Here is a 15,752-nt window from a genome sequence, read left to right as displayed (position 1 = left end):
TTGTCTTTCCTTCCTTTCTTTCTTTTCGTCTTTCTTTCTTTTTCTCTTTGTTCTTTCTTTCTTTCTTTCTTCCGTATTTTGACTTTCATGTTTCTTTCTTTTTTCTTTCATTCTTTCTTTCTTTCTTATTTTTTGCATCATTCATGTTTTTCAGTCATTCTTTGTTTCTTTTCTTACTTTCTTTCCTTTCTTTTCTTTCTTTCACTTTTATTTCTTTGTTGCGTCTTTCTTTCTTCTCTCTTCTTTCTTCCTTCCTTCCTTTTTTCTTTTTTTCTTTTTTCTTTCATTTTCTTTCTTTCTTCTTCCTTCTTTCGTATTTTTTCCTTTCTTTATTCTTACGTCTTTCGTCTTTTCTTTATTCTTTCATTGTTTTTCCTTCTGTCTTTCCTTCTTCCTTCTGTTTTGCCTTTCTTTGTTCTTTCTTTTTTCCTTCATTCTACTTTCTTCTTTCTTTGTTTCTTTCATCTTTCTGTCTGTTTTCTTTCCCTTTCTTTCCTTTCTTTTCTAGAGTCTTTCCTTTCTCTTTTTGTTCTTTCTTTCTTACTCTTTCTTTCCTTCTTCTGTCTTTTTACTTTCATCTTTATTTACTTTTTTCATTCTTTCTTTCTTTCTTCTTTTCTGCAACTTTCATATCTTTCATTCATTCTTTCTTACTTTATTTCTTTTCTTTTTTTTATTTCTTTCATTTTTTTGTGTTTTTTTACCCTTCTTTCTTACTTCTCTCTTTCTTTTTTCTTGTTTCTTTCATCTTTCTTTCTTTCTTCTTTCTTAAGCCTTTAGTCTTTCTTTCATCTTCCTTTTTTCTTTCTTTCATTAATCCTTTCTTTCTTCTTTCATTCTTTTTTTCTTCTCTCTTTCTTTCTTCTTTCTTCTTTCCCCTTTCTTTCATTCTTCTTTCTTTCGTCTTGCATTATTCTTACTGTGTTTCTTCCATCTTTCTCTCTGTCTTCCTTTCTCCTTAATTCCTTTCCTTTAGTCTTTCTTTCTTTACTTTTATGCATCTTTCATGTCTTTCAATCTTTCTTTCTTTCTTTTCTTATTTTCATTCTTTCCTTCTTTCATTTTTCTTTCTTTCGTTTCTCTTTGTTTCTTTCTTCCTTCCTTTTTTCTCTCCCTCGTTGCTTCTTTCTTTCTTTCTTAATTTACTTCTGTCTTCTTCCTTCTTTTGCCTTTCTTTCTTTCTTCCTTCTTTCATTCTTTCCTTCTTTCTTTCTTCTTTCTTAAGTCTTTCATCTTTCTTTTTTATTCCTTTGTTTCTTCTTTCTTTCCTTCATTCTTTCTTATTTCATTCTTTTCTCTATCTTTCTTTCTCCTTTCCTCCATCTTACCTTCTTGTTTCTTTGTTTTTCTCATCTTTCTGTCTGTTGTCTTTCACTTTCGTTCCTTTCCTTCCGTTATTCTTTCTTTCTCTGTTCTTTCTTTATTGCTCTTTCTTTCGTTCTTCAGTTTTTTGACTTTCATGTTTCTTTCGTTGTTTCCTACAGTCTTTTTTTCTTCTTTTTGCATATTTAATGACTTTCATTCATTACTTCTTTTGTGACTTCTTTCCTTTTTTCCCTCTTTTTCTTTTCTATTGTTTTCTTTCTTTCTTTTGTCATTTTTTCTTCTTTGTTCCTTTTTTCTTTTTTTCATTCTATCTTTCTTTCATTCATTCTTTCTTTTCTTTCTTTCTTTTTTCCTTCTTTTCTTCTTTCTTCCATTTCTTTCTTTCTTTCTTTTTTTTTTTTTTCTTTCTTCCTCTCTTTATTTATTTATTCTTTTATTTATTTATTTTTTCCTTCGTATTTTCTTTCTGTCTTTCTTTCTTTCTATCTTTCTTTTCTTAGTTTCTTTCTTTTCTTTTCTTTCTTTCTTAGTCTTTCTTTCTTTTGTCTTTCTTTCTTCCTTCTTTTTTTCTTTCAGTTGTCTTTCTTCCTCTCTTCCTTTTCTTTCTTTCTTACTTTATTCTTCCTTTTTCTTTCTTTCTTTCTTTTTTTCTTTTTATCTTTCTTTTCTTAGTTTCTTTCTTTTCTTTTCTTTCTTTCTTAGTCTTTCTTTCTTTTGTCTTTCTTTCTTCCTTCTTTCTTTCTATCAGTTGTCTTTCTTCCTGTCTTCCTTTTCTTTCTTTCTTACTTTATTCTTCCTTTTTCTTTCTTTCATTCTTTCTTTCTTTCTTTCTTTCTTTCTTTCTTTCTTTCTTTCTTTCTTTCTTTCTTTCTTTCTTTCTATCTTTCTCTCTTTTTTCTTCTACATTTTTTTGTTTAGTACACTCCCCATCACAAGTTTACCAAAGGAATAGGAACCAAGAATTCTGCTTGGAAAGTGAGGGAGAAGGGTAGCATTACGATTAGCTTCTGTAATATGGGAGGATTCCAGTGGGGAATTCTGTATAGTATAGAGCGTTCAGGTAGTGATTCTATTGCATCTAACTTTGCTGATAAACAGTGACCATAATGTGGTATGTGGGGGGTAGTTGATGATCTGGGGACTCTTGTATCCTTGATATTGCTTATATAATTGTTGTCTTTCTTTATTTTATTCTTTCTTTATTCTTTCATTCTTTTTATTTCCGACTTTCATTCTTCTTTCTTCGTTCGCCTTTCTTTCTTCTTTCCTTTGTTTTACTTTCTTATTTCTTTGTTTCTTTCGTCTTTCTGTCTGTTTTCTTTCTCTTTCCTTCCTTCCTTTCCTTCCTTCATTCTTTCTTTCTCTTTGTTCTTTCTTTTTTACTCTTTCTGTCTTTCTTCCGTCTTTTGACTTTCACCTTTCTTTTGTTGTTTCTTTCACTCTTTCTTCTTTTCTGTATCTTTAATGTCTTTCATTCATTCTTTCTTTCTTGTCTTTCCTTTGTATTCTTTTTACTTTCTTTCGTATTTCTTTCTTTCATTATTTTGTCATTCTTTCTTCTCTCTTTCATTCTTCCTTCCTTTTTCTTTCTTTCTTTCTTTCTTTCATTTATTCATTCTTTCATTATTTCTTTCTTTTTTTCTTTCTTTCATTCTTTCTTTTCTTTCTTTCATTCTTTTTTCCTTCTTTTCTTCTTTCTTTCATTTCTTAATTTCCTTCTTTCTTTATTTTTTCTTTCTTTCTTTCATGCTTCTTTTACTTCTTCCTTTATTCCTTCCTTTTTTCTTTCTTTCTTTCTTTCTTTCTTTCTTTCTTTCTTTCTTTCTTTCTTTCTTTCTTTCTTTCTTTCTTTCCTTCTTTCTTTCTTTCTTTCTTTCTTTCTTTCTTTCTTTCTTTCTTTCTTTCTTTCTTTCTTTCTTTCTTTCTTTCTTTCTTTCTTTCTTTTGACTTCCTTTGTCTTTCTTTTCCTTTCTTTGTCTTTCTTTCTTTCCTTATTTATTTCTTGCTTGCTTTCTTCCTTTCTTTATTACTTTCTCTCTGTTTCTTACTTTTTTATGATTAGTACACTCCCCATCACCAATTTACCAAGGGGTGAGGAACTAGGAATTCTGCTTGGAAAGGGATGGAGAAGGGTAGCATTATGATTATCTCCTGTAATGTGGGAGGATTCCAGTGGGAAATTTTGTATAGTGTAGAGTATTCACGTAGTGATTCTATTGCATCTTACTATGCTGATGAACAGTGACTGGGATATGTGGGGGTTCCTTGATGATCTGGGGAGCCTTGTAACCATAGTAGTGCTTATATAATTGTTGACTGGTTATTCTGAATACTGCTCTGATAAACATAGTGATGCAAGTGAATGTGTCTTTATAAACTTGGCTGCTTCTTTCTCTTTCTTTCATTCTTTCCTTCATTCTTTCTTTCTTCTTCATTCTCTCATCTTTCCTTCTTTCTTTCTTTTTAAGCCTTTCGTCTTTCTTTTTTCTTCCTTCCTTCTTTCTTTCTTTCTTTCTTTCTTTCTTTCTTTCTTTCTTTCTTTCTTTCTTTCTTTCTTTCTTCCTTCCTTCCTTCCTTCCTTCCTTCCTTTCTTTCTTTCTCTTTCTTACTTTCTGTCTTTATTTATTTCTTTCCTTCATTCTATTTCTTTTCTTACTTTCTTTCTTCGTCTTTGTTTCCTTTTTTCCTTCTTCATTCTTAAATCGTTTTTCTTTCTTTTTTACTTTCGTCTTCCGTTCTTTCTTCTATCATTCCTTCATTCTTTCTTTCTTATTTTGTTCTTTACTCTTTCTGTCTTTCTTTCATTTTTCTTTTATCTTACTTTCTTTCTTTCTTTTTTATCTTCCTTCTTTCTTTGTTTCTTTCATCTTTCTCTTTTCTCTCTCTTTTCTTCCTTTCCTGCCTTTATTCTTTCTTTCTTTCTGTCTTTGTTCTTTCTTTTTTTACTCTTTCTTTCTTCCGTCTTTTGACTTTCATCTTTCTTTTGTTGTTTCTTTGACTCTTTCTATCTTCTTTTTTTATCTTTTATGTCTTTCATTCATTCTTTCTTGTCTTTCTTTTTTTTTGTTTCTTTTCTTCATCTTTCTTCCTTTCTTTTTTTTTTTTTCTTTCTTTCTTCTCTCTTCATTCCTTCCTTTCTTTTTTCTTTCTTTCTCTCTTTTTTCATTCTTTCATTCATTCTTTCTTTTCTTTCTTTCATTCTTTATTCCTTCTTTCTTTCATTTCTTACTTTCTTCCTTCCTTTTTTTCTTTCTTTCTGTCTTTCTTCATTCTATCTTTCTTTTCTTACTTTCTTTCCTTTCTTTTCATTCATTATTTCTTTCTTTCTGCTTTCTTTCTTTCTTTTTTCTTTCTTCCTCCCTTTCTTTTCTTTCTTTACTCTTTCTTTGTCTTTCTTTCTTTCCTTATTTCTTTGTTTCTTTCTTTCTTACTTGCTTGCTTGCTTTATTACTTACTCTCTGTTTCTTACTTTTTTATGCTTAGTACACTCCCCAACACCAATTTACCAAATGGCGAGGAACTAGGATTTCTGCTTGGAAAGGGGTGGAAAAGGCTGGCATTACGATTATCTCCTGTAATGTGGGAGGATTCCAGTGGGAAATTTTGTATAGTGTAGATTTCACGTAGTGATTCTATTGCATCTTTCTATGCTGATGAACAGTGACTCTAATGGGGTATGTGGGGGTTCCTTGATGATCTGGGGAGTCTTGTAACCACAGTAGTGCTTATATAATTGTTGATTGGTTATTCTGAATACTGCTGTGATAAACATAGGGACGCATGTGTCTTTATAAACGTGGTTCCTTCTTTCTCTTTCTTTCTTTCCTTCATTCTTTCTTTCTTTCTTCTTCATTCTTTCATCTTTCCTTCTTTCTTTCTTCTTAAGCCTTTCATCTTTCTTTCTTTTGTCTCCCTTTCTTCCTTCTTTCTTTCCTTCTTTCTTTCTTCTTTCATTGTTTTTTCTTTCTGCCTTTCTTTCTCCTTTCTTCTTTCACCTTTCTTTCTTCTATCCTCCGTCTTACTTTCTTCTTTCTTTGTTTCTTGAATGTTTCTATTTTAGTTTTCTTTCCTTCCTTTCTTTCCTTTCGTCTTTCTTTTTCTCTTTGTTCCTTCTTACTTACTCTTTCTTTCTTCCGTCTTTTGACTTTCATGTTTCTTTCCTTGTTTCTTTCATTCTTTCTTTCTTTCTTCTTTTCTGCATCTTTCATGTCTTTCAGTCATGCTTTCTTTCTTTTCTTCCTTTCCTTTCTTTCTTTGTTGCCTCTTTCTTTCTTCTCTCTTCTTTCTTCCTTCCTTCCTTTTTTCTTTCTTTCTTTCTTTCTTTTTTCTTTCATTCTTTCTTTCTTCTTCCTTTTTCGTCTTTTTCTTTTTTCTTAAGTCTCTCGTTTTTCTTTCTTCTTCCTTTCTTCTTACTTTTTTCATTCTTTCTTTATTCATTCGTTGTTTTTTTCTTCTGTCTTTCCTTCTTCTTTCTACTTTGGCCTTTCTTTGTTCTTTCTTCCTTCCTTCATCCTACTTTCTCCTTTCTTTGTTTCATTTTTCTGTGTGTTTTCTTTCTCTTTCCTTCCTTTCTTTCCTTTAGTCTTTCTTTCTTACTCTTTCTTTCTTCCGTCTTTTGACTTTCACCTTTCTTTCCTTGTTTCTTTCATTCTTTCCTTCTTTCTTCTTTTTTGCATCTTTCATGTCTTTCATTCATTCATTCTTTCTTTCTTTCCTTTCTTTCTTTCATCTTTTTCTTTCATTCTTTCACCTTTTCTTATTTCTTCTCTCTACCTTTGTTCATCCTTCAGTCATCTTTCTTTCCTTCTTCTTTCTTAAGTCTTTTATCTTTCTTTCATCTTCCTTTCTTCTTTCTTTCGTTAATTCTTTCTTACATTCTTTTTGAGTTCTATCTTTCTTTCTTCTTTGTTCTTTCGCTCTTCTTTCTTTCTTTCTTCTTTCCTCCGTCTTACATTCGTCTTACTTTGTGTCTTCCATCTTTCTGTGTGTCTTCCTTTCTCTCTTTCCTTCCTTTCTTTCCTTTAGTCTTTCTTTCTTTCTTTCTTCTTTATTGCATCTTTCATGTCTTTCATTCATTCTTTCTTTCTTTTCTTACTTTCATTCCTTTCCTTCTTACTTTCATTTTTCTTTCTTTCATTCCTCATTCCTTCTTTCTTCCTTCATTTTTTCTTTCTCTCTTTGTTTCATTCTTTCTTACTTTCTTTCATTATTCTTCCTTCTTTCGTCTTTCTTTCTTTCTTTCTTCGTCTTTCTTTCCTTCTTTCTTTCTTCTTAAATCTTTTTTCTTTCTTTTACTTTCATCTTCCTTTCTTTTCCTCTGTCTTTACTTCATTATTTCTTTCTTATTTTGTTGTTTTCCCTTTCTGTCTTTCTTCTTTCCTTCATCTTACTTTCTTATTTCTTTGTTTCTTTCATCTTTCTGTCTGTTTTCTATCATTTTTCTTCCTTTTCTTCCTTTATTCTTTCTTTTTTTCTCTCTTTTTTCTTTCTTTATTGCTCTTTCTTTCTTCCATCTTTTGACTTTCATGTTTCTTTCGTTGTTTCCCTCAGTCTTTTTTTCTTCCTTTTGCTTCTTTAATGACTTTCATTCATTCCTTCTTTTTTTTTTTTTTTTTCTTTCTTTTCTGTCATTTTTTCTTTCATATTTCTTTCTTTATTTTCTCATTCTCACTTTCTTCTCTCTTTCTTCCTTCCTTTTTTCTTTCTTTTTTTATTTCTCTGTTTCATTCTTTCTTTCATTCTATCTTTCTTTCTTTCTTTAATTCATTCTTTCTTTTCCTACTTTCTTTCTTTATTCCTTCTTTTCTTTCTTTCATTTCTTTCTTTCCTTCTTCCTTTTTTCTGTATTTCTTTCTTCCTTCCTTTATTTATTTCTTTATGCTTTTATTTATTTCTTTTTTCCTTCCTTTTTTCTTTCTTTTTTTTCATTCTTTCTATCTTTCTTTTCTTACTTTCTTTTCTTTTTGTTTCTTTCTTTCTTTAGTCTTTCTTTTGTCTTTCTTTCTTCTTTCTACCATTTTTCTTTCTTTCTCCCTTCCTTTACCTTCTTTCTTACTTCCTTTAGTGTTCCTTTGTCTTTCTTTCTCTTCATTTGTCTTTCCTTCTTTGTCTTTCTTTCTTTCTTTCTTTCTTTCTTTGTATTTCTTTCTTTCTCTGTTTCTTTCTTTATCTCTTACTTTCTTTTACATTTTTTTGTTTAGTACACTCCACATCACTAATTTACCAAAGGGATAGAAACTAGGAATTCTGCTTGAAAAGGGAGGGAGAAGGGTAGCATTACGATTAGCTCCTGTAATATGGGACAATTCCAGTGGGGAATTCTGTATAGTATACTGTTCAGGTACTGATTCTATTGCATCTAACTCTGCTGATGAACAGTGACTGTAATGTGGTATGTGGGGTACTTGATGATCTGGGGAGTCTTGTATCCATGATATAGCTTATACAATTGTTTTCGTTCTTCATTTTATTCTTTCTTTCTTCTTTCATTCTTTTTAATTATGCCTTTCTTTCTTCTTCTTTCGCCTTTATTTCTTTCTTCTTTCTTTCGTTTTACTTTGTTCTTTCTTTGTTTCTTTCGTCTTCTGTCTGTTTTCTTTCTCTTCCCTTCTTTTCTTTCATTTAGTCGTTCTTTCTCCCTTTGTTCTTTCTTTTCTACTCTTTCTTTCTTTCTTCCGTCTTTACACTTTCGTGCTTCTTTCATTCATTCTTTCTTCTTTTTTGCATCACTCATGTATTTAATACATTCTTTCTTTATTTTCTTACTTTCTTTCCTTTCTTTTCTTACTATCTTCCTTTAGTCTTTCTTCCTTCTCTCTTTATTTCTTCCTTCCTTTTTTCCTTCTTTCTCTCTTTATTTCTATCAATCTTTCTCTCGTTCTTTCTTTCTTTCTTTCTTCCTTCTGTCATCTTTCTCTCCTTCTTCCTTTCTTTTTTCTTACTTAAGTATTCTTTCTTTCTTTCGTCTTCCTTTCTTCTTTCTTTCATACTTTTTCCTTTTCTTCGTCTTGCTTTCTTCTTTCTTTGTTTCTTTTATCTATCTATCTCTCTTTTTTCTCTTTCCTTCCTTTCTTTCCTTTAGTCTTTCTTTCTATCTCTCTTTGTTCTTTCTTTCTTTGTATTTCTTTCATCTTTTGACTTTAATTTTTCTTTCTTTGTTTCTTTCATTCTTTCTTCTTTTTTTCATATTTTATGACTTTCATTCATTCTTTCATTCTGTTCTTTCTTCACTCTTTCTTCTTTCTTATATCTTTCTTTCTTTCATCTTTATTCCTTTCATTCATTCTTTCTGTCTTTCTTTTCTTGCATTATTTCCTTTCTTTTTTTTTTTTTTTCTTTTTTCTATTTTTTTCTTCCCTCTTTCTGTCTTTATTCTCTCTTCTTTCTTTCTTTATCCCTTTTTTTTTTTTTTCTTCCTTTCTTTCTTTCTTTCTTTCTTCGCTTTTACTTTCTTTCTTTTCTTTCTTTCTTTCGCCTTTCTTCTCTTTTCTTCCTTCCTTTTTTCTTTCTATCTTTCTATCTTTCTATCTATCTTACTTCTTCCTTATTTCCTATTTCTGTCTTACTTTCCCTCTTCCTTCTTAAGTCTTTCATCTTTTTCTTTTTTCTACCTTTCTTCTTTCTTTCTTTCATTCATTCTTACTTCTCATTCTTTTTTCAGTTTTCTTTCTTTATTCCTTCCTTTTTTTCTTTCTTTCATTCATTCTTTCTTTTCTTTCATTAGTGTTTCTTTCTTTAGTCTTTCATTCTTTTGTTTCTTACTTTCTTCTATCTTTCTTTTATTACATTCTTTCATTCCTTTTCTTTCTTTCTTTCTTTAGTCTTTCTTTCCTCCCTCTTTTGTCTTTCATCTTTCTTTCATTGTTTCTTTCAGTATTTCTTCTTTTTTGCTTCTTTCATGTCTTTCATTCATTCTTTCTTTTCTTTCTTTCTTTAGACTTTCTTTTTTTCTGTCTTGCATCTTTCTTCCTTCATTTTTCTTTCTTTCTTTGTTTCTTTCATTCTTTCTTTCCTTCCTTCTTTCTCTTTTTCTTTCTTTCTTTCCTTTTTTCTTTCTTTCTTACTCCTTCCATTTTTTTATTTCATTTCTATCTTACTTTTGTCTTTCTTTCTTCTCTCTTTCTTTCTTCCTTCCATCTCTCTTTTTCTTTCTTTCTTCCTTCAGTTTACATTCCCTCCTTTCTTTCTTTTTTTCGTCCTTTGTTCTTTCTTTCTTTCCTTCCTTCTTCATTCATTCATTCTTTCTTTTCTTACTTCCTTTCCTTTATTTTCTTTATTTCTTTCCTTAGTCTTTCTTTCCTTTGTCTTTCTTTCTTCTTTCTTTCTTTCTTCCTTCCCTCCTTTCTTTATTTCTTTCTTTCTTTATTCCCTCCTGTTTGCTTTCTTTCTTCTGTTTCTTCCTTCCTTCCTTCCTTTCTTTATTTCTTTTTTTATTACTTCCTTTTTCATTCCTTCTTTTTTCTTTCTTTAATTCATTCTTTCTTTCTTGTCTTACATTCTTTCCTTTCTTTTAGACGTTAGTCGTTCTTTCTTTTGACATTCTTTCTTTATTCCTTCCTTTTTTCTTTCTTTCTTTCTTTCTTTCTTTCTTTTTTTCTCCTTGCTTTCTTCTCTCTTTCCTTCTTTCTTCCTACCTTTTCTCTTTCTTTATTTCTTTCATCCTTTCTTACGTTCTCCCTCCTTTTTTCATCTTTCTTTCTCTCCTCTTCCTTTTCTCCTTTCTTTCTTTCATCCTTTGTTTCTTCTTTCATTCTTTTGTCTTTCTGTCTTTCTTCTTTCTTCTTTCAGCTCTTTTTCTTTCGTCTTTCCTTCGTCTTACATTCTTCCTTGTATCTTTCATCTTTCTTGTTGTTTCATTTCTCTTTCCTTCCTTTCTTTTTTTTTGTCTTCCCTTCTTTCTCTCTTTGTTCTTTCTTTCTTACTCTTTCTTTCTTTCCTACATCTTCTGACTTTCATCTTTCTTTCTTTGTTTCATTCTTTCTTTCTTCTTTTTTGCATCCTTCATGTCTTTCATTCGTTCTTTCTTTCTTTACTTTTCCTTCTTTCTTTATTTATGCTTTCTTTCTTTCTTTCATTGGTCTTTCTTTCTTTCTTCTTTCTTTCTTTTCTTCCTGCCTTTTTTCTTTATGTTTTTTCTTTTTTGTCATTCATTCTTTCTTTTGTTACTTTTTTTCCTTTCTTAATTTCTTTAGGCTTTCTTTTCTCTTTCTTTCTTCTTTCTTTCTTTCTTCTTTCTTCTTTCTTACTTCCATTCTTTTCCTCCTTCTTGTCTTTCTTCTTCTTTTTCTTTCTTTCTTTCTTTCTTCTTTCTTTCTTTCTTTGTTTCTGTCTTTCTTTCTTACTTCCATTATTTTCTTCCTTCCTTCCTTTCTTCCTTCCTTTCTTCCTTCCTTCCTTCCTTTCTTTCTTTCTCTCTTTCTTTCTCTCTCTCTTTCTCTCTTTCTTTCTCTCTCTCTTTCTTTCTTTCTTTCTTTCTTTCTTTCCTTCTTTCTTTCTTTCTTTCTTTCTTTCTTTCTTTCTTTCTTTCTTTCTTTCTTTCTTTCTTTTCTTTCTTTTTCTCTCTCTTACTTTTTTATGGTTAGTTCATACCCCTTCACCAATTTACCAAAGGGCCGGGAACTAGGAATTCTGCTTGGAAAGGGATGGGAGAAGGGTATCATTATGATTAGCATCTGTATTGTGGGAGGATTCAAGTGGGGATTTCTGTGTAGTATAAAGAATTCAAGTAGTGATTCTATAGCATCTTATTATGCTGATGAACATTGACTGTAATGAGGTCTGTTGGGGGTACTTGATGATCTGGGGAGTCTTGTAACAATAAAGTTGCTTATATAATTTTTTATTGGTTATTGTGAATACTGCTGTGATAAACATAGGGGTGCCTGTGTCATTTCAAATCTGGCTGCTTCTTTTTCTTTCTTTCATTCTTCTTTCTTCTACCTTTTTTTGTCTTTCTTTCCTTCTTTGTTTCTTTCTTCTTTCTTAAGTCGTTCATCTTTCTCTCTTACTTTCGTCATCCATTCTTTCTTCTTCATTTGATTCTTTCTTTCTTATTTCGTTCTTTTCTCTTTCTGTGTTTCTTTGTTCTTTGCCTTCCTTTCCTTCAGTCTTTCTTCTTTCCTTGGTCTTGGTTTCTTCTTTCTTTGTTTCTTTCATCTTTCTGTCTCTCTTTCTTTCTCTCTTTTCTTCCTTTCTTTCCTTTAGTCTTTCTATCTCTCTTTATTCTTTCTTTCTCACTCTTTCTTTCTTCCATCTTTTGACTTTCATTGTTCTGTCTTTGTTTCTTTCATTCTTTCTTCTTTTTTGCATCTTTCATGTCTTTCATGAATTCTTTCTTTCTTTTCTTTCTTCTTCCTTCTTTCATCTTTCTTTCATCTTCCGTTCTTCCTTCTATTTTTCTTTCATTCTTTCTTCATTCTTATTTTTTCTTTCGGTATTTCTTTTTATTTCTTCTTTCGCCTTTCTTTCAGTCTTTCTCCTTTCCATCGTCTTGCTTTCTTCTTCCTTTGATTCCTTCATCTTTCTGTCTGTCTTTCCTTCTCTCTATCCTTCCTTTCTTTCCTTTAGTCTTTCTTACTCTCTTTGTTCTTTCTTCCTTACTCTTCCTTTCTTTCTTTATTCCATTTTTTTACTTTCATCTTTTTTCCATTGTTTCTTTCATTCTTCCTTTTTGCATCTTTCATGTTTTTTATTCAGTCTTTCTTTTTTTTCTTACTTTCTTTCCTTTCATTCTTTCTTTCTGTCTTCAGTCTTTCTTTCTTAATTTCTTTTGTATTTCTTTTTTCTATCTTTATTCCTTGTTTTTTTCTTTCTTACGTTCTTTCTTCCTTCCATTCTTTTTTCTTTCCTTCTTTCTTTCTTTCTCTCTTTCTTTCATTCATTTATTCTTTCCATCTTTAATTACTTTCTTTTCTTTCCTTTCTTTATTTTTTTTCTTCATTAGCCTTTCTGTGTTTTGTCTTTCTTTCTCTCTATTTTTTTCTTACATCCATTTTCCTTTCTTTTTTTCCTTCTTTCTTTTTTTCTTCCTTCCTTTCTTTCTTTTTTCTTTCCCTTTTTCCTTCAATCATTCTTTCTTTCTTTCATTCTTTCTTTTCTTACATTCTTTCTTTTCTTTCTTTCTTTATAAGCCTTTCATCTTTCTTTCTTTTGTCTTCCTTTCTTCCTTCTATCATTCTTTCTGTCGTCTTTCATTCTTTTTTTTTCTGTATTTCTTTATTCTTTCTTCTTTCGCCATTCTTTCTTTCTTTTTTCTTTCCTTCGTCTTACACATCTCTTACTTGGTTTCTTTGATCTTGCTGTCTTCATTTCTCTCTTCCTTCCTTTCTTTCCTTCAGTCTTTCTTTCTTTCTTCTTTTTTGTATGTTTCATATCTTTCATTCTTTCTTTCTTTTCTTACTTTCATTCTTTTCCTTCTTACTTTCATTTTTCTTTCCTTCTTTCCTCTTCCTTCCTTCCTATTTTCTTTCTCTCTTTGTTTCTTTATTTCTTTCTTACTTTATATATTCTTCCTTCTTTCGCCTTTCTTTCTTTCTTTCTTCCATTCTTTCACTCATTCTTTCATTCTTTCTTTCATCCTTTCTTACTTTCGCCTTTCTTTGTTGCGTATTTTATTCTCTCCTCTCTCTTCCTTCCTTCCTTCCTTCCTTGTATCTTTCTCTCTTATTTCTTTCATTCTTTCTTTCGTTCTTCTTCCTTCTTTCGTCTTTCTTTTTTGTTGAGTCTTTCGTTTTTCTCTTTTCTTCCTTTCTTCCTTCTTCCTCTCTTCATTCCTTCCTTCTTTTTCTTTCTTCCTTTCTTCCTTCTTTCTTTCTTCCTTCCATGCTTCCTTCCTTCTTTCCTTTCTGTCTTTTTTTCTTTCTTTTTTTCTTTCTTCCTTATTAAGTCATTCTTTTTTCTTTTGTTTTCCTTTCTTCCTTCTTTCTTTCATTCCTTCTTTCTTCTTTCATTCTTTTTTCTTTCTGTTTTCTTTCTTTATACCTTCCTTTCTTCATTCTTTCCTTCATTCTTTCTTTCTTTTCTTTCCTTAGTCTTTCTTTCTTTAGTGTTTCTTTTGTCTTTCTTTCTTTCTTTGTCTTTCTTTCCTTTCTTTCTTTCTTTCTTTAGTTTTTCATTCCTATGTTCTTCCATTTTTCTTTCTTTTATTCTTTCTTCCTTAATTTCTTTCTTTACTCAATGCTTTTTTCTTTCTTTTGTTCTTTCTTTCATTCATTCATTCTTTCTTTTTCTTTTCTCTCTTTTCTTTCCTGTCTTTTTCTTTACACTTTCTTTGTCTTTCGTTCTTTCGTTTCTTTCTTTCTTTCTTTCTTTCATTCTTTCTTTCTTTCTTTCTTTCTTTCTACTTCCTTCTTTCATCTTTCTTTTTTATTTCTGAAGTCTTTTGTCTGTCTTTCGTTCTTTCTTTCTTTCTTCTTTCATTCTTTTTTCTTTCTTCCTTTCTTTCTTCATTCTTCTTCCCCTTTCTTTCTTTCTTCTTTCCTTCATCTTATTTTCTTATTTCTTTGTTTCCTTCATATTTCTGTCTGTTTACTTTCTCTTTCCTTCCTTTCTTTTCTTTTTTCTTTCTTTCTTTTTCTCTTTTTTTTTTCCTTCTTTTTCTTTTTTTCTTTTTTCAGTCTTCTGAGTTTCATTTTTCTTTCATTGTTTCATTCTTTCTTCTTTTTTACATCGTTCATGTCTTTTATTCCTTCTTTCTTTATTTTCTTACTTCCTTTCCTTTCTTTATTTCTTTACTCTTTCCTTCTTTCTTTCCCCTATTTTTCATTCCTTCTTTCTTTCTTTCCTTCTTTTTTTCTTTCATTCATTCTTTTTCTTACTTTCATTCCTTTCTTTTCTTTCATTCTTTAGTCTTTCTTTCTTTCTTCTCTCTTCTTTCTTCCTTCTTTCCTTTTTTCTTTCTTTCTTTCTTTCCTTCTTTCTTTCTTCTGTGTTAAGTCTTTCATCTTTCTTTCTTAATTCTACCTTTCTTCTTTCTTTCTTTCATTCTTTCATGCTTTTCATTATTTTTCTTGCTGTTTTTCTTTCTTCTTTCCTCTTTACCTTTCTTTCTGTCTTTCATCTTTCCTACGTCTTTCTTTATTGTTTCTTCTTTTCGTTCATCTTTCTTTTTTTTTTTTTTCTTTCCTTCCTTTTTTTTCTTTATTCTTTCTTTCATTCTGTCTTTGTTCTTTCTCTTAATCTTCCTTTCTTTCTTTCTTCCATCTTTTTTCTTGAATCTTTCTTTCTGTTTTTCTTTCATTCTTTTTTTTTCCCTCTCTCCTGTCCTTCATTCATTCTTTCTTTCTCTTCTTTTTTTCTTTCCTTTCTTTTCTTTCTTTCTTTTGTCTTCTTTCTTTATGTGTTCTGCTTTCTTTCTTTCTTCTCTTTCTTTCTGTCTTACTTCCTTTTTCTTTCTTTCTTTCTATCTTCCTTCATTCCTTTCTTTCTTCTGTCCTTTTTTCTTTCTTTCTTTCTTTGTCTCCTTCATTCATTTATTCATTCTTCCTTTCATTACTTTCTTAACTTCCTTTCTATTCTTTATTTCTTTCTTTAGTCTTTCTTTTGTCTTTCTTTCTTCTCTTTCTTTTTTCTTCCTTCCATTTTTCTTTCTTTCTTTCTTCCTTAAATTCTTTCTTTCTTTCTTTCCTTATTCCTTTCTTCTCTCTTTCTTTCTTTCTTTCTTTCATTCATTCTTTCTTTATTGTCTTTCTTTCTTTTCTTTCTATCTTTCTTTCGCCTTTCTTTCTTTATTCCTTCCTTTTTCCTTTTTTCTTTCTTTCATTCTTTCTTTCTTCTTCATTCTTTCGTCTTTCTTTCTTCATTCTTAAGTCTTTCATTTTTCTTTCTTCCATCTTCCTTTCTACTTTCTTTCTTTCTTTCTTCTTTCTTATTTCCCCTTTCGTTCTTTGTTTTTTTCTTATTTCCTTCATCTTACTTTCTTCTTTCTTTGTTTCTTTCATCTTTCTGTCTGTTTTCTTTCTCTTTCGTTCCTTCCTTTCCTTTTGTCTTTCTTTCTTTCTACCTTTTTTCTTTGTTCCTTTCTTTCTTTCTTTCTTCAGTCTTCTGACTGTCTCCTTGCTTTCATTGGTTCTTTCATCCTTTCTCCTTTTTTACATCTTTCATTTCTTTCATTCATTCTTTCTTTTCTTACTTTCACTGCTTTCTTTACTTTCTTTGTTTCTTTTGTTTTTCACACTTTCTTTCACCTTTCATTACTTTTTCCTTTCTTTCTTCCTTCATTTTTTCTTTCTTTTTTCTTTCATTCATTCTTTCTTTTCTTTCTTTCTCTCCTTTCTTTTTTTCTTTCTTTCTTTCTTTCTTTCTTTCTTTCTTTCTTTCTTTCTTTCTTTTTTTTTTTCTTTCTTTCTTTCTTCCTTTCTCTCTTTCTTTCTTTCTTTCTTTCTAATTCTTTCTTTCTTTCTTTGTTTTGTTTTGTGCACTCCCCATCA

This window comes from Manis javanica, chromosome 4, assembly GCF_040802235.1.
Source record: "Manis javanica isolate MJ-LG chromosome 4, MJ_LKY, whole genome shotgun sequence".
Classification (NCBI taxonomy): Eukaryota; Metazoa; Chordata; class Mammalia; order Pholidota; family Manidae; genus Manis; species Manis javanica.
Note: the sequence above shows the minus strand (reverse complement) of the source record.